Here is an 18,330-nt window from a genome sequence, read left to right as displayed (position 1 = left end):
ATGAACCTCAGCCTAATCCTCATACTCTATATAAATATGAAGTTAATGGGCGGAGCCAAGATGGTGGCTTGGAGATAACACCTGGTTTGAGCTCCGAAAAGAAACAGCTTTCAACCTGGGATTCATGGAGAGGCCACCAGGTTCCAGATGTAACCGTGATGATTTTCCTGGAAGATGACCCCACCAGTGTGTCCTGGAACCCTCAGAGCCCTGGCCCACTAGGGAAAGAGAGAGACAGGCTAGGAGTATGAATCGACCTGTCAATGCCCATAATCAGTGGTGAAGCAATTACAGAAGCCAGACCTTCCATCTTCTTCATCCCATAGGACCCTGGAGGGATAATGAATAGGAAAGCTATCAGGGGAGGGGATGGATATGGAGTTCTGGTGGTGGGAATTATGTGGAGTTGTACCCCTCTTATCCTATGGTTTTTGTCAAGTATTTTTTTTTAACTTTTTTTTTTTTTGCCTCCAGGGTTATCAGTGGGGCTCTGGGCCTGCACCACGAATCCACTGCTCCTGGAGACCATTTTTTCCCCATTTTTGTTACCCTTGTTGTTGCGCTTGTTGTAGTTGTTGTTGTTATTGTTGTCATAGTTGTTGTTGTTGTTGGATAGGACAGAAAGAAATCGAGAGATGAGGGGAAGACAGGGAGGAGAGAAAGATAATATACCTACAGACCTGCTTCAGCACCTGTGAAGCGACCCCTTGCAGGTGGAGAGCTGGGGGCTCAACCAGGATCCTTACTCTGGTCCTTGTGCTTTGCGCCATGTGCACTTAACCCGCTGCGCTACTGTCCAGCCCCTCGAGTGTTTCTTTTTTATAAATAAAAATAAAAAATGAAGTTAAATTTTTTATAAACGTGAATATAAAATTTAACTATAAAAGCTTTCAAAAAGGCGGTTGGGCTGTAGCTTTCGTAGTGCAGGCACTGAGCCCCAGCAATAGCCCTGGAGGGGGAAAAAAAAAACTTTCAAAATAATGAACATAGAGAATCTTTGGGTCCAATATAGGGCAAAAAATATTTGCGTGTGCACGCACACACACTGTATATGTATATGTACATGTATATGTATATAGTGTGTGTATATAATGATTTATTTATCATTATTTCTGGACAGTTAAAAATGAACAATTCAGTTAAATAATGACCAAAAGACTTGTAAAGGCAATTCGCCACAGAGGATATACAGATGGCGATCAGCATATGAAGAGATGTTTGACATCATTAGCCATTAAGAAAGTTTAGATTAAAATCTTAATTGGACTGGGGAAGTAACTCAATGGTAGATCTTATGCCAGTACACAAGACTGACATACATAAAATCCAGGTTTTTATGGAGCACTGAATTATATAGAAGATTGGTGCTCTGGTCATACACACAGTTAAAAACAAATAAAACCCGGAGTCCGGCGTTAGCACAGCAGGTTAAGCACACATGGCGCAAAGCGCAAGTACCGGTGTAAGGATCCCAGTTTGAGCCCCTGGCTCCCCAGCTCCCTACCTGCAGGGGAGTAGCTTCACAGGCAGTGAGGCAGGTCTGCAGGTGTCTGTCTTTCTCTCCCCTTCTCTGTCTTCCCCTCCTCTCTCCATTTCTCTCTGTCCTATCCAACAATGACAACATCAGTAACAATAATAATAACTACAACAATAAGACAAGGGCAACAAAAGGGAACTAAAAAAAAAAAACCCAGTATCACTACACACCTATCAAAATGGGTAAAAGGGTTACATTAAACTTACATCTGGTAAGTTTATATAGCCTCTATCATTCATACATTGCTTGCTGGTGGAAATGTAACCGTTCAATTACCATATTTGATATAGCAAAGCCTTGAGATTTATTTTAGAAAAAAATGAAAATGTATATCTGCATGAAAATCTTGTATACAAATATTTATGGATGCTTTACTTTTCAATAGTTCAAAACTGAGAACATCCCATATAGCATTCATCAGGTTAATGGTTAAATAAATGGTGCACATTCATGTTATGGAATAACAGCAACAAAAAGGAATGGACTATTGGTACGCAAGGCATTTGGGGTAAAATTCTACTATGCTAAGTGGAAAAATTCAACCTTAAAAGGACACTTACCTTATGCTTTTATTTAATTAAATATATTCATGTGACAAAGAAAAAAAATAAAAAAGGAAAATACTATTTTGAAATGATAACAGGAAATAGTGAACATATTTATGGTTGCTAGCTGTTAGTCATGATATAGATAGATATTGAAAATAAAAATTTAAAGGACTTTTCTGGACTGCGGCTTGGCAAGGGTTTAAAACAATCAAGGTTTATTACATGGCGGTACAGAACGACATATTTTAGATATGGCAAGATAGGCAATTATCGGCAGAGATATAAGTTACTCATTATGGAAATAGAAGAGAGTCTTAGAAACTAGGTTTACTGGCTAGCTCGGTAACCGAGTTCAGTTCCCAGGAGAAGCAGCCTTGTGGTCCCCCCATGAGCACACAGGAAACCCGGGAACCGGGAGAGTGGAGTGCAGGAAAAGAAGGGGGCTGGACCTCCAATCACCTGCAAGTTAAATAATTTGGTTTACATAAGTCCCTCAGCCTGACAACAGCCGTGTGTTAATTGTGTCCAAATTCCTATTATGAGCCTGCTTGCAGTATCACAACAGATGGATTGATGTGATTTTACAGGGGTGATATGAGGAACTCTTGTAATGTTATTTTGTAGTCTACTCTACATATATAAACTTATACTGGATAAATTGTATAGAAGTTAATCTACACACACAACCAAACAGATGGGCACTAATCTAAGGAAATGTGGTTAGGTGAGTGGCTAATATCAATGTTCTGGTTTTGATATCATTACTGTATTTTGTGGATAAGGGGAAATTGGGTAAAGGATACTTGGAATGTCTCTGTGTAATTTCTTCTTTTCCTTCATATGGTATCTGACTATGACTTTGCTTATATGTGATACTACTAAGGCACTGGCAGAGAGAATTTTTATCCTATATATTTAGGGAGGGGAGAGAGGAAGGAAAGAGGAAAAAGAAGTGACTGTAGAACAATACTCTGCTATTCTTGAGTTTCCTCAGAGCTAGCCATGAAGATCCCATGGGGATCAGGGGGATTTTACTCAGATCTTGATTTGTGCTTTTCCAAGCCCTCCTCCCCCCATCTCTATATATAATTAATTGTTTGCAATTACATGCAAGTCTATATTCCCAAGTAAAATTTAATGAAATTAAAAGAACCACCCAAAGTAGTACAATGGGTGGTGAAGGTGTAGTTCTAAACCTGGTTCTTTATTTAACTACCTAGGTGACTTTCAGCAAACATTTTAACTTCTCTGAGTAGCTAAAGTAAAACTGAAAAAAAAAAAATCTATCTCCAAAAACAGCTGGAGTGAAATGATATATGTCAAAGTATTTAACAGTTGTAAAGTATAGTTCAAAGTTAGGCTAGTTACATTCTTACTACAATAACATAGGACATATAGGTTTTTCTCCCATGTAGTTGGCCTTCAACTAAAATGAATAAACATTTAGGGTCATTTAGTGACATGTCATTTTGTTAAGTTATACCAGCCATAACTGAAATTAGAGAAGATAAATTTTTGGTTTTTATACATGTGTCTTAGAGGTAGGCCTTTAAATATAAAATAATTTAAAACAAGGTTTTACCTGCTCAAGGTAACTTTTCAGGTCAGATGTCAAATATTAATATCAGTCATCAGTCACATCAGGTTATGAACTCATTGTATCATTGAAGTAAAATTGGCATGCGCTAATTGAGTAATAGCATGTGCAAAGAGAAAATTAATTATAAATTGGCTGTATTTAAATACATTTCTACCTTTATGTTTCACGGCCCACAGATCCGTGTATAATTTTGAAATGCAGCAATGAATTTCTCAGATTTTGTTGCATCAGCACTCAGGGTTGTTTTATTTGCAATCACAGAGATGAAAGTTTATTCTTGATATATATAAACAGTTTATTATTTGGACAAACAAAAAATGTTATTCTTTTATCCTTATCTTTCCAATAAAGGAAAATGATTTAGGTTTAACTGTGAATTGTATCTTTGCATGTGTAATTTTTTAAATTGCCACCAAGGTTATTGCTGGAGTTTCATGCACTATGAATACACCACTTTGAGAAATTATATTTTTTAATCCTTCCTTCCTTCCTTCCTTCCTTCCTTCCTTCCTTCCTTTCTTCTTTCCAAGATTTTATGTGATTTAATAATGATTAACAAGATTGTAAGATAACAGGGGTACAATTATATACTGTTCCCACCACCAGAGTTTCATGTCCTATCCCCTCCATTGGAACCTTCCCTATTCTTTATCCCTCTGGGAGTATGGACTAACATTCTCTATGGGGTGCAGAAGGTCTGGCTTCTGTAATTGCATCTCCACTGGACGTGGTGTGGACAGGTCAATCCATACCTCCAGCTTGTTTCTAGTTTTCCCTAGAGTGGCTCTAGGGAGGTGAGGTTTCAGGACACATTGGTGGCTGTTTTTTTTTTTTTCCAATATTTTATTTATTTTATTTTTTATTTTTTTATTTTATTTTATTTTATTTTTAAGCAAGAGAGAGAGACAGAGACAGAGACAGAGAGAAACACCAGAGCACTGCTCAGCTCTGGCTTATGGTGGTGCAGGGGATTGAACCTGGGATTTAGGAGTCTCAGGCATGAGAGTTTGTTTATATAACCATTATGCTATCTCCCCCACGCAAAACTTTTCTTTTTAATATTTTATTTTATTTTTGAAAGATGCAGAGACAGAGAGAGGGAGGGAGAGAGAGAGAGAGGCAGAGAGAGGCAGAGAGAGGCAGAGAGAGGAAGAGAGAGGAAGAGAGAGGAAGAGAGAGAAAGAGAGGAGAAACACCAGTGCGGTGCTTTGCTCTGGTTTATGGTGGTGTGGGGGATTGAACCTGGGACCTTGGAGCCTCAGACATGACAGTCTGTTTGCATATCTGTTATGCTATCTCCCCTGCCTGTGGCTATTGTTTATTGCAAAAAGAATGCAAACATAATGTTTTTATTTTTGTTTTTCATTAGTGATTTAATAATGGTTTACAAGACTATAAAGTCTGTTTCACACAACACCCACTACCATTGTTCTGTACCTCTTCCTAAGGAAAAACATTACAGTCTCACAAAGTCTTAAAGTCAGTTTAGCTACTACTTTTGTATTTGTTTTTTTGAAAGTTTATAAATTTCAATTCTCTAAATTCCACATATGAGCAAAATCATCTGGTAGTTATTTACTTACTTCACTAAGTATAACCATCTCTAGTTCCATCTATTTTTTCCTGAAGCACACAATATCATCTTTTTAAATTGCATAGTAGTATGCAGAGTATACATCTTATAGTATCTTTTAAAATACTTATTTTAATGAGAGAGAGATACTGAGAAAGATGCACAGGGAGAGAGAGAGAGAGAGAGAGAGAGAGAGAGAGAGAGAGAGAGAGAATTACCAGAGCACTGACCAGTTCTGTCTTATGGTTCTTGAGATTGAACCTGGGAGCTCAGAGCCTTGTCTTGTATATAGCCGTTATGCTCTCTTTCCAATCTGATTCCATAACATCTTTATCCAGTCATCTATTCTTGGGCATTTAGGTTGTTAAAAGATTAATTTAATATATTCAGCTGTCAACAGCTTGTAGTTTGTCTATGATTTTTTATTCATGACTTCTTTAATTCACTTTTTAGGTAGCTGAATTTTGTCATTTGGCTAATAAAAGAGTAAGATTCATGACTGTTTTATGCCCTAAGTTGATGCATGAATGACTATATTGTTCAGATTTTGTGTGTGTGTGTGTGTGTGTGTGTGTGTGTATGTGTGAATCCTCGGCTGAGAATCTGTTTTTTAAAGTTATTTTCTTTTTTAAAATACTTATTAAAAATATGGAATGCTTCAAGAATTTGTGTGTCATCCTTGCACAGGGGCCATGCTAATCTTCTCTGTATCGTTCCAATTTTAGTATATGTGCTGCTGAACTGAGCACCTCAGCTGAGAATCTTTAAAAAAAATCATTTATTACTTGTTTCTGTTTCAAAACTTTTTTTTTACTCTACATTTTCTTTTTTTATTGTGGCCTTGTGATGAAGGAAAAAAAGGTTAATTCGTTTATCGAGAGAGAGAGAGAGAGAGAGAGAGAGAGGAAATACAAAAGCAAAAACAAAAACCAGAGTATCACTCTGATGTATGCAGTACCTGGAGTAGAATATTACCTGGGTGACCACCTTCTTTGTAATATTTGCAACCCAAGTTTTATCTAGACCAGCACTGAAGAAGTCAACTCAGAGCAGTGAAGCTGGGGGGTAGGGGGGCATGGAGTTGTCTGTAATTCTTCCTTCACCTCAAATATCCACCTAGTTACCATGTCCTTTTTGTATGTCTAAAATTCTTGTCTTGGTTCATCTTTGCATTTCATTATTTTGGTTCTAATTTGGTCCATAAGTTCCTCTTCATAATTGAATATATTTAATTGAATTAATGAAATTTGATTCACTTTTTGCTTAGCTGGATTTTGTCATCCAATTAAAAAAAGATGTCATTTGAATTTAAAGGAGAATGCATGAGTGTTTTATTTTTCAAATTGATCCTCTATTTCTTAATGTTAAGGACTGCAGGCATTTCTTCTCTTCTTCATTGTTTTCTGTAGTTCTTTAGCATTTCTGCTTGTAGAAAATCTGCAAATGATGGGTCCTGTTGCATCACATGTAATTTTTCCACATACAGTTATCACAAAATATTATGAATGACAATAATATACAATGAGCAAGTGCCTATACAGTTTCACAAAAGTATGAAAAGTATGTAGTTAAGCCAGTATATATATGTATATATATATATATAAAACATTTTATGTGTGTGCAATAAAAATTAGATATAATAAAGGCTTACATAACTATTACTGTACTAATCTGTTGTCTAACAAGGAATCAGAATTTTGGTGGCATACACTAATGGTCAATATTTATTTATTTTTATTTTGTTTTTTAATTAAAATGTTTATTTCCTTTTTTTGCCCTTGTTGTAGTTATTGTTGTTGTTGTTGGATAGGACAGAGAGAAATAGAGAGAGGAGGGGAAGACAGAGGGGGGAGAGTAAGATATAGACACCTGCAGACGTGCTTCACCGCCTATGAAGCAACTCCTCTGCAGGTGGGGAGCCTTATGCAGCTCCTTGCGCTTCGCGCCTCGTGCACTGAGCCGGCTGCGCTACCGCCCTACTCCCGGCCAATACTTATTTTTCTTTTATTTGTGGGTTGGTTTGTGTTTTCTAGTCTTTTTTTCACCAAGGCTTGACCAGCTATTTTCGAGGCCTATTCTGCTCTCAAATATGGTTGTGGATGAGACTCTGGTCTTCCATATATCATCTGGAGGAGGATCTTTTTCATAGTGACAGCAGATATGCTCAAAAACAAATTTCAAGTACATCCGAAGACTTAGCTTATGTCATACTAACTTTATTTTATTAACCCAAGCAAGTTACATGTCTAAGCCCCACATCAAAGATTCTAGTGAGAGGCGTTGCAAAGAAAGTAGACACATGCAGAATTGGAATATTGGGAATTACAATGCAATCTAATTTTGTCCCAGTGATTGCTTTCCTTAAAAAATGTAAATATAAAAACTCTAAGTTTTTTTTCTACCTCACTAGTAGGGGAGAAACTTTTTTTTTTATTAACTTGATATTATTACTTAAAATTAAATTGGAAATTAAAAGACAGATAATTTGACAATAGGAGATAGATGGCATTATTACATGCTATTCCTCTGATAAAGAGAGCCACTGAATTATGAAATTATTTTGGAAGCTTCCTGAAAAGTTGTCAGTTTTCATTCACTTTTGTAATCCTTGAATTATTAAAGAACAAAAATTAACACACAAGGGTTGAGTGTATCAGAAATGAATTCCTGAGAGGTAGATTTATAATTTTTAAGTATTGTGTAGTTCTGCTATATTGAATGGTAATATTGTTATTTGATAACAAAAATATTTTATGAGTGTTTCAGAGGAGCATCCTGTAAAACAAGTGATTTATAAGTTAAAATGATAATAAATGTAACAATAACTTGTCCCAAGAGATGAGTAATTATAACATTATGAGCAATGTTGTCTTAATGAACACTGATGTTTTATTAATAATAGTAATATTTGTAACTGGAATTTTAATTGCCTGTGTATACACATAACATTTCCATTTGAACTTTATGGGAGTATAGATATTACACATGGAAAATAGATTTCTTGCAGTTCAATACCAGGAACACTGGCAGATAAAGCTTTATTTAGTCATAGGGAGCACAAAGAATCTGAGAGTGCTAGAATTTTCTGTAGAATCACAGAACATTATCAATTATTTTCTTATGAAATATGAACTTAATGTCTATAATCTGCAGTTTTTTTATTGTATTTCTATCACTCATAACAGATTTCATTTAACAAATTCATGTTTCAACTCTGAAGGATTTAAGAATGACAGCTTCCCATCAGTGTTATTTGTCATTCTCAGATTTCCCCCTAGAAACTACAATAGTTAACTATTTATATTACTGTAAGGGAGTATTTTGCTAGGAAAAAAGCTTTGTGCAAGAGGAGAACAGAGGAAAAAATGTAACTTTTACAACATGTTCAAGGAAATGTAATGATGTGAAAATGAGATCAGAGGTTCCTAGCATGTGGTTTGTTCATAGCATGTTCTCAATTTATAGTGAACACATTGCTTCACTGATTTCCTTTTCTTCCCATTAAACAAGAAATGTAACATTTGTATCTGGCACTAAAGAACTATGTTCTAGCTAAAGCTAGAGTTTTTGTGTGCATTATAATCTTTGAAAAAAATAAATCCTAATTTAACAGTTCAGGCACTAATGCCAGTGTTACTGTATATAGGCTGTGTTCCCCATTTTGTTCATAGTATACATTCTTAATTCCCGTTTATGTGAAACTTGGTTAATCATTAAATGGGTCAGAGTGTACGCACCACCTGAAATTCTCAGATAAGTAGTTTGTTAACATCTCTTTTTTGTGTTGGCCAATCAAAAAAAAAAAGTGAGCATTATATTTGTTTGATAACAGGAAGTTGCTTGCTTTTACTCTTTTTTTTCCTTCTTTTTCTTTTCTTTTTTTTTATAAACTAATTTCACCTAAGTACTAGTATTGTGCTTTCAAAGTTTGAAATTCTTACCCTTCCTGTCATGGCAAGTTATGTTTTGTAGTTAGTGAGCACAATACCTGCATAAAGCTTGCATTTGTGGTGGCATAGCAAAGTGAAGATTTCAGATAATTATCTTGACAGTCGGCTGGCTGCTGTGTTTGTAGGCAAAGCAAGCTGGACATTGGGCTGCCTACAGACAACCTTTTAAGTACATATTGCTTTGATTGCCTTCTATTCTCAGCACCCAAGTTACTCTCTGGTGTAAGTTGGGTATTTAAAGACAAGTGTTAACTCTTCCAGGTCACCAGGGAACCATTTAATAAGTAACTAGAGGCCTAGAGATGTTCATGTAGTCCTCTAAATGTCCTGGTTTTGTTACTGGTGAAGTTCACTGAAGGTCACTCCACATTTTCAAATATTTAATGTCCTTTCCCAAGAGAGGAACCTAGGTTTGATTATATAGAAAAAGCTGACTTATTTGTAATCAGTAGCCCACCAGTAAGTAGTAAAATAATTAAGTTCATGGTCCTTGCTTTCTGGCAACAGAAAGCTGATCAGCAGATGTAGTAGGAGTTCAGAGAGGTTAAAATAAATCAGAATTATGGTAAAGAACCCTTATTGATAAGATAATATATCTGCATATGAATTTTAAGCTATTCCTCTGATGATATTTTGTGGACAACTTTTAATTTGTTATATTTTAAACTTACAAAAAGTGTGTGACTGAAATAAAGAATCTTTTACACATATTTTTCACTGATTGATTATATTTTTCCCACTTATTACGTCTTTCTATATGCCATGTTTATTATGATCTATGTGACAATTTAATTTCTTGAATCATTTGAGGGGTACTTTACAGAAATAAAGCTTCTTGACCTGTAAATAATTCAAGTATATGTTCTAAGAACAATGGCACTTTTATATAATTGTAGTGTGTAGTTCTCAAAATTTGCGAATTTAATAGTGCTACATAATATTATCTGTGTTTTTTAATACATTTTATAATATGTAAAAAACAAGAAGATGAAAGTGAAATGACTTGTTTAAAAAACATCATATTAGTTGTACTGGGGCATGTTATCTTAGAAAATTTTTAATAATTACATGTTGGACACAACTGTAGTTACAAGGTTGCTAGATTACCTGAAGTCAGTCAGGTGAGGACCATGATACTTATTGGCTCTTTTGCACAGCTTAGTCATTTGAAAGGCTTCTTTTCTTTTATTCCAGTGATTTATGAAGGAGCTGCTTATTGGCACTTACTAAAGTCCTATTTACACATTGCATTTATAAAGCAAGTTTGAATTATGTTTGGCCTTAAAATTCAATCATAACTGTACCTCTTGGGAGCTGAAAGTTTAGACGAACTACATTGCTGACATCCTGGAAATTGATTACCACTGAATGAGATTATTGTTTAAATATAGAAGCTAATGAAAATATAATAGTCAATTAAAGGATGACAAAATCCATCTAAAAGTGAAGAAACTGTTATTTTTAATAACACACTTGTAGGAATTAGTGGAACAATGGTATAAGTAATACAGATTAGGTGTATCAGTTGTTTGGATTTCAGATTTAAACGTCATAAGTTTACTCGTACTTTACTAATGAAGTATTAACTAAAAAGGTTAAATCCTTTATCCTGAGGATTTTGAGTAGTTTCCTGCCATTAGACCATCAGTTCCATATGACTATTTCATGTTCATCTTTACAGTCTATAGTTCAAGAGATAATATTAATCTAAGTGGAGTTCTATTGCCTTAGAAGCTGGTTAAAAAAAAAAAAAATCTGACTAAACTATAGACTGCTATGTTAGGGAGTTACAATGAGCACTAAAGACCCAAAGTGTAAGTGGAACCAATAAGGTCACCTCACTTCTAAGGATGGATTGCAGGTGTGGGAGGAGAGCCCTACTTCAGTTATATTTTCAGAGTACCTTAACATACAAGTTTCTTGGATAGCATTTGGAGTTAAAGAACATATGTGTGCAACATGTTTACTGTTAAGTCTGTTGAGGAGGTAGGAGGTACATATTCAGAAGCCAAGTAATGGTGTCATGATTGCTCTCATGTCATTTATGTTCTGCCTGGGAATTTCTCCCTTTGCATATAGAATTTATGGGTATAATAATAGATTGACAAAGAACATCCAGAGAAAAGAGGATTGTTAACTTGAAAACTGGCAGGTTTAGGGGACTGGGTGGTGGTGTACCCGTGTAAGCTCACACAGTATTAAGTGCAAGGATCCACGCAAGGATCCAGGTTCAAGCCCCGTGCTCCCCACCTGCAGGGTGGACACTTCACAAGTGTTGAAGCAGGTCTGGAGGTATCTGCTATTCTCTCTTCCTCTGTATCTTCCTCTTCCTTTTCAATATCTCTTTGTCTATCAAATAAAATGGAAAAAATGGCCACTAGGAGCAGTGGATTCATAGTGTAGGCACTGAGCCCCAGGGATAACCCTGGAGGCAAAACTAACAGGTTCACATGCTACTGGTAGAAATATAATTCACTATAGTGGCCATGATGAGTAACTTAGTGCTGCCAAATTAAAAATATGCCCTTTGCCCTGACAGAATAGCTTCTGTAAGTGTTTTGTACGGAATTGCTATATACAGTGCCAAACTTATGTTCCTTTGTTTGTAGAGGAACAATATTGAAACTTAAAATGTCTTTAAAATATAGGTTGGTAGATTCAGCTGTAAAATACTATGCAACTATAAAAACAAACAGGAAGAAGGTGAGAGTAGACAGTATAATAGTTATGCAAAGAGACTCTCCTGATTGAGGCTCTGAGGTCAATTCACCACACCATTATAAACCAGAGATGATCAGTGTTCTGGTAAATAATAAAATAAAATAAGAAGATGAAGGCTTGCTGATTTGTGTGCTGATGTAGAAATAGCTCCAACAGGAAAGTCAAGAATAATATGATTTGCATGTATTTACATAAAGACTCTAGAAGGCGATTTATAAAAATGAACAAAATGTGTGGTGGGTGGAAATGGGCAGATGGAGACAGGGTGGGTGTGAATTTCTTCATCATGTATACTACTTCATGTTTAAAAAAAATTAACTCTGTTCTTCAACTATTTAATAAGAAAACCACAATTTGGAAACGGGTATATCAGGTAATGATATAGACTGCTAACAGTTCTTATGGGAATGATACAGATTGCTAACATTTCACATAGCATGTATCTTCCAGTAGTTTTGAATTAAACTCAGAGAGTTGCCCTCAAGGGTTAAAACAATACACTCCCAGCTTCCCTTGCAGCTACATGTGACCCTGAAACAAAATGGATAAAGAAGTGTCGTATCAGACATTCATAATTTTTATCTTCATTTATTTAACAGGGAGAACTGTTATGCCTTGGTTTCTTTTTCCTAAATATGAATTTGATATATCAGTAAATTTCACAGACAAATTATCTTGGTATTGGAAACTCTATTCTAAGACAGCAGAATGATAGAAATACACATTCCTGCTGACATTATGGATTCAGTGTAGTGACTGCTTTCAGGTTTCTTTTAAGTGAAAAACTAAAAACAAGGAAGCAAGCAAAGAATGAAACCAATCTTCTATATGTGTATACCATTCTTATTTTGCCTTTTGTGTTGCTGATTTCACATTGTAATTTAATTCATATATTCTCTAATGTGACAGAATGGTGCTTCTTTTAATATCTTTTCTTTCGTGAATTTTTTCTGGATACCCTTATTTCTTCTAGTCTTGTTCTACTTTGTTGATATATTTTGGATTGTGATAGACCTCTCCAGAGCCCTACCGCATTGGGGAGATATAGAAACAGATTGGTGGTTTGGATTCACCTGCCAATGTCCATGTCCACTAGAGAAGCAATTACAGAAGCCAGACCTTCCACCTGCACCTTATATAGAATTTTAGTCCATACTTCCATAGGCATAAAAAATAGGGAAGCTTCCAAATGAGGGGATGGGATGTGGAACTCTGGTGGTGGGAATTGTATGGAATTGTACCCCAGGTAGCTTACAATCTTGTTAATCATAATTAAATCACTAATAAAATATATAAACATGAAATATGCTCATTATCTGTTTTACACTCCAAAGTACGAATGGAACATTTCCTTTAAGTAAATTATGCCATTTTATTGTTAAGGTGGATGTACAGCTAAATTTTTTAATACTTAATATACTGTTAACTGTATCTTGCGTGTCAGTGGTAGATACTCATATTTGTAGTCATAGTCTTTAGGGTGTAGAAATACATTGGTTTTTTTGGAAGGGTGCATGCCTATTTTTTTAAAAGGACTTTATTTTATTTTATTTTATTTTTTGCCTCCATGGTTATTGCTGGGGCCTGGTGCCTGCACTATGAACCCACTGGTCCTGGAGGACATTTTCCCCATTATTTTATTGCCCTTGTTGTCATTGTTGTTATTATTTATTGTATTTTATTTTTTTGCCTCCAGGCCAGCACTACAATCCACTGCTCCTGGGGTTTATTTTTTCCATTTTGTTGCCCTTGTTGTGGTTGTTATCGTTATTGTTGTTATAGCTGTTATTGTTGTTGGATAGGACAGAGAGAAATTGAGAGAGGAGGGGAAGACAGAGTAGAGAAAGATAGACCACCTGCAGACCTGTTTCACCTCTGCAGGTGGGAACCTGGGAGCTGGAACCGAGATCCTTACTCCGGTCCTTGCACTTTGCACCATGTGAACTTAACCTGCTGCACCACTGCCTAGCGTCCCATTATTGTTATTGATGTTATTGCTGCTGCTGTTGTTGTTGGATAGGACAGAGGGAAATCGAGAGAGGAGGGGAAGACAGGGTGAGAGAAAAATAAGACATCTGCAGACCTGCTTCACTGCTTGTGAAGCGACCCCCCTGCAGGTGGGTAGTTGGGGGCTGGAACCAAGATTCTTAAACAGGTCCCTGCGCTTCGGGCCATATGCGCTTAACCTGCTGCGCCACCTCGTAGCCCCTCTATTTTATTTCTATACCAATAATTCCTGGAGAAAAGATGACAAAAAAATAAAAGATATAGGAACATGAATAAATTTGTTTTTTAGATCATGGGGTATTTACTGAAATATTGGTAGGAAAGGCATATCTATTTTCAACTAAGACATCTACTAATGTAAATATAAATGATATCTGCTAAGTAGATACTTTGAAGAAAGATTAAGAGATGCATCCTTATCTCACTGTGAGAAGTTTCATTTTTTATATTAAAAGAAGGGAGATCCTTAAGCATTCACAGCACCATCTGTCTAAACCAGTGTCTCTTCTCTGAAAAATGATGTAACAACTACCATTAAAGAGTATTCTTTAAATTTTTTAAAAAATTAATTTAATAAAGATCAACAAGAACTTAGGATAAGAGGGGTACAATTCCATACAATTCCCACCAACAGAGTTTTGCATCCCATCTCCTCCATTGGAAGCTTTCCTATTCCTCCTCCCCTCCTCCTCCTCCTCCTCCTCCTCCTCCTTTTTCCCTCCTCCTCCTCTTCTTCTTCTTCTCTCTCTCTCTCTCTTTCTCTCTTAATTGATTTAAAGCTTTCCTGTTTTTTATCCCTCTGGGAGTATAGACCCAGGATCATTATGGGGTGAAGAAGGTGGAAGATCTGGCTTCTATAATTGCTTCTCCACTGAACATGAGCTTTGGCAGGTTAATCCATATCCTCAGCTTGTTTCTATCTTTCCCTATTAGAGCAGGGTTATGGAGAGGTGGGGTTCCAGAACACATTGTAGAGGTTGTCTGCCCAGGGAAGTCAGGTTGGCATCATGGTAGCATCTGCAACTTGGCGGCTAAAAAGCATTAAGATAGGAAACAGAACAAATTGTTTAATAATTAAGAACCTGGAGGTAAGAATATAGCAGATATTGGAAAAATATTTGGAGCCCCCCTTTTGGAAAAAGCTAGGAAGTCTATTTTAGGTATATTCAGAAGGGACCCATGGCTTTACTAATTTTGCCTGAGCCTGACAGCTAACATGCAGGTGGCTAAAGGTATTTTCTGGAGAGATGGTGACGGAGTTGGAAACAGGAACAGAAAGCTGCATCAGGGAAGATAGTAGCTCTGAAATATGGGAAGTGTATATAAATACTATTAACTGTAAACCCCATCAATCTGATCTGGGGCCCATTTTGAGCAAAGGAGCCTGTATAACCTTTGCATCCCTGTAAGTCTGAACTCACATTCCATGGTCATAGCAAGGTATATTCTAAGCTGCACTCATTTCAGGACCTATCTTCCTAGAGTGGCAGAGTATGTTGACTCAGCCTCCCTTTGGACAGTGGGGCAGTCCCTGCCATTGCTGTTCCACATTCCTCAAGGTCCTGAAGAGGCCCACAAGCGGGCCCACAATGCTATTCCTGATGGAGATGACCAGTAATGGTGGAGAGAGGAATCTTTTAGAAGTGTAAGCCCATCATATCTATGTGGAAATCCCAGGATTCCCTGACTAGAGCCCCAGATGATGGAGTGGCCTGTTAGTGACTGAAAGAGCCATTATTAAAGTATGCCAGTCTCTTACTCTTATCCAGCTTTTGTAGTCCTTACTTTATCTGACAAGGTTTTGTAGTCTTAGAGAGATTGAGAGAAGTGAAACAGGAAGTAGGTGAGGAGGGTATCTAGGTCTAATTAGTAACTATTTGATGAAGTACTTTATGGTGTCTTGTTTAAGTCTTTGTACTCCTTTGCTGCACTTATTAAGTCACTGCAAGCTATTTCACCCTTTTACTTTAAGATGCATATTTTTTGGAGTTGGGCAGTAGTGCAGCGGGTTAAGTACATGTGGCGCCAGTAGCAAGGACTGGCATAATAAGGATCCCAGTTGGAGCCCCCGGCTCCCCACCTGCAGGAGAGTCACTTCACAGGCGGTGAAGCAGGTCTGCAGGTGCCTTTCTCTCCCCCTCTCTGTCTTCCCCTCCTCTCTCCATTTCTCTCTGTCCTATCCAATAACAACATCAATAACAACAATAATGACTATAACAATAATAAAACAAGGAAAACAAAAGGGAATAAATAAATTTAAAAAAGATGTATATTTTCCCCTAACTTATGAATATATGTGCTCTGTAAGAACATTCTTTTTTTTCTCCTTTTTTTTTATTTAAGAAAGGATTAGCAAAACCATAGAGTAGGAGGGGTACAACTCCACACAATTCCCACCACCCAATCTCCATATCCCACCTCCTCCCCTGATAGCTTTCCCATTCTCTATCCCTCTGGGAGCATGGACCCAGGGTCATTGTGGGTTGCAGAAGGTAGAAGGTCTGGCTTCTGTAATTGCTTCCCCGCTGAACATGGGCGTTGACTGGTCGGTCCATACTCCCAGTCTGCCTCTCTCTTTCCCTAGTAGGGTGGGTCTCTGGGGAAGCAGAGCTCCAGGACACATTGGTGGGGTCTTCAATCCAGGGAAGCCTGGCCGGCATCCTGATGGCATCTGGAACCTGGTGGCGGAAAAGAGAGTTAACATACGAAGCCAAACAAATTGTTGAGCAATCATGAACCCAAAGCTTGGAATAGTGGAGAGGAAGTGTTAGGGAGGTACTCACTGCAAACTCTAGTGTACTTCTGCTTTCAGGTACATATATTTTGCAGTAGTTTATAGATACGTGTGAAGATATGCTCTCTCACACAGAAACTGTTGTATATCTAGGTTTTGGGACTTTGTTAGAAAGTGAACCACCTGAGATGGAATTAGAGTATACTATGAAAGGAAAGGTCTCACCCGAGTAATGAAGCTGAAGGGTTGTCATTCCACATGTGAAGTCTCTGGACACAGTCTGAAGTGAAGCATGTTGAGGTGGCAATCATTGCGTTGGTTAGGTTGTGATCGGCGGATGCAATATTATTTGATATGGATTGGGAGAGGCATACGGGAAAGTGGGCCCTATCCAAGGGTTCCAGGACTGGGGAAAGTAGGGTGGGAGGGATGGGTAACAGTCTTTTGGTGGTGGGAATGGTGTTTATGTACAACGCCCATGTTCAGCGGGGAAGCAATTACAGAAGCTAGACCTTCTACCTTCTGCAACCCTCAACGACCCTGGGTCCATGCTCCCAGAGGGCTAGAGAATGGGAAAGCTACCATGGGAGGGGGTGGGTTATGGGGATTGGGTGGTGGGAATTGTGTGGAGTTGTACCCCTCCTACCTTATGTTTTTGTTCACTAATCCTTTCTTAAATAAAAAATTTAAAAAAAAAGAAGGAAATAAAGAAAATTGAGGAAGGAGACTCTGGTGTTCGTGTCGTTGTTGCAGGTCGACAGCGACAAGTGGTGCCAAAACCCAGGAATCTCAAAACGGTCCGTGAGTAAACCGAAAGCTAGTCAAACAGACTAGGGAGCTGCGAGAAGTGCAGGATTGTGATCACAGGTTAAGCTGCTTTGAAGCAGGGAGTCGCCATGGGAGGCTTTCAGTCAAGCCAGCGCATGGAGGAAACTATTAAGAAACTATTAAGACGGGGACCATTAGGACTTTCATGTCCACAGTAGAAGAGATTGCTCCATGGTTCCTGGAAGAGGGACTTCTTACTGTCCCGCAATGGGAGCATCTTGGAGAAGTTTTCAGAAAGATAGAGGACAAGGAGGGGCCCCTGAGGCTGGGAACTTTGGGATTGTGGACCCTGATCAAATCCTGTCTAGTAAAGAGGGGAGAATCAGCAGACGCCTGTGTGGATCCCGGAAAGGCTGACCCGTGCTGTGACGCATAAAGATGACTCCCCCGTGTGCCCTGCTGATCATGATGATGGTGATGACGACAGCCAGGGCACAAACGCGAACCCTGTGGAGTCTGGCCCACATGTGGCCATTCCCCCTGCCAGTGACCAGTGAGTCCAAAATCCTGCCAGCCTTCCTGTCCACAAATGCCTCCACGGGACTTCCTTACAGTGCCTTTCGACCCGGCCACAGGATACTTCAATACCACGGACTTTCTACTCCAAGGGACTGTCTGCTTTCAAGCCCCCGGGGTCTTGGCAGACTCTGTTGGACCCTGCATGACGCTTTTGAATCAGACCCTGGGACATTTCTCCAATAGCTCCGGGCGCCCCTGGGCAGTCACAATGACTTCTGCCACTGTCCTGCGGGTCTGCCCTCATTGGGGGTGCAACTCCACCTTGCAGATTCCAGACCTTTAGCAACAGCTCTTTTGGAGGATATAACTACTC

At 38.0% G+C, this 18,330-nt stretch overlaps 1 protein-coding gene and 1 non-coding gene across 3 annotated transcripts in view; one reads left to right on the top strand and one right to left on the bottom strand.

Annotated features, from left to right (window-relative positions):
- The window catches only part of PLCB1 (phospholipase C beta 1), an 805,117-nt gene that overhangs the window by 48,656 nt on the left and 738,131 nt on the right, over positions 1-18,330 (top strand). The window lies entirely within an intron of this gene.
- LOC132542682 (U6 spliceosomal RNA) lies at positions 5,901-6,007 on the bottom strand. Its single transcript, XR_009553649.1, has one exon. It is a non-coding gene; the product is annotated as a U6 spliceosomal RNA (small nuclear RNA).

This window comes from Erinaceus europaeus, chromosome 1 (genome assembly GCF_950295315.1).
Source record: "Erinaceus europaeus chromosome 1, mEriEur2.1, whole genome shotgun sequence".
Lineage (NCBI taxonomy): Eukaryota > Metazoa > Chordata > Mammalia > Eulipotyphla > Erinaceidae > Erinaceus > Erinaceus europaeus.
Note: the sequence above shows the minus strand (reverse complement) of the source record. Positions and strands in the feature narration are given on the sequence as shown.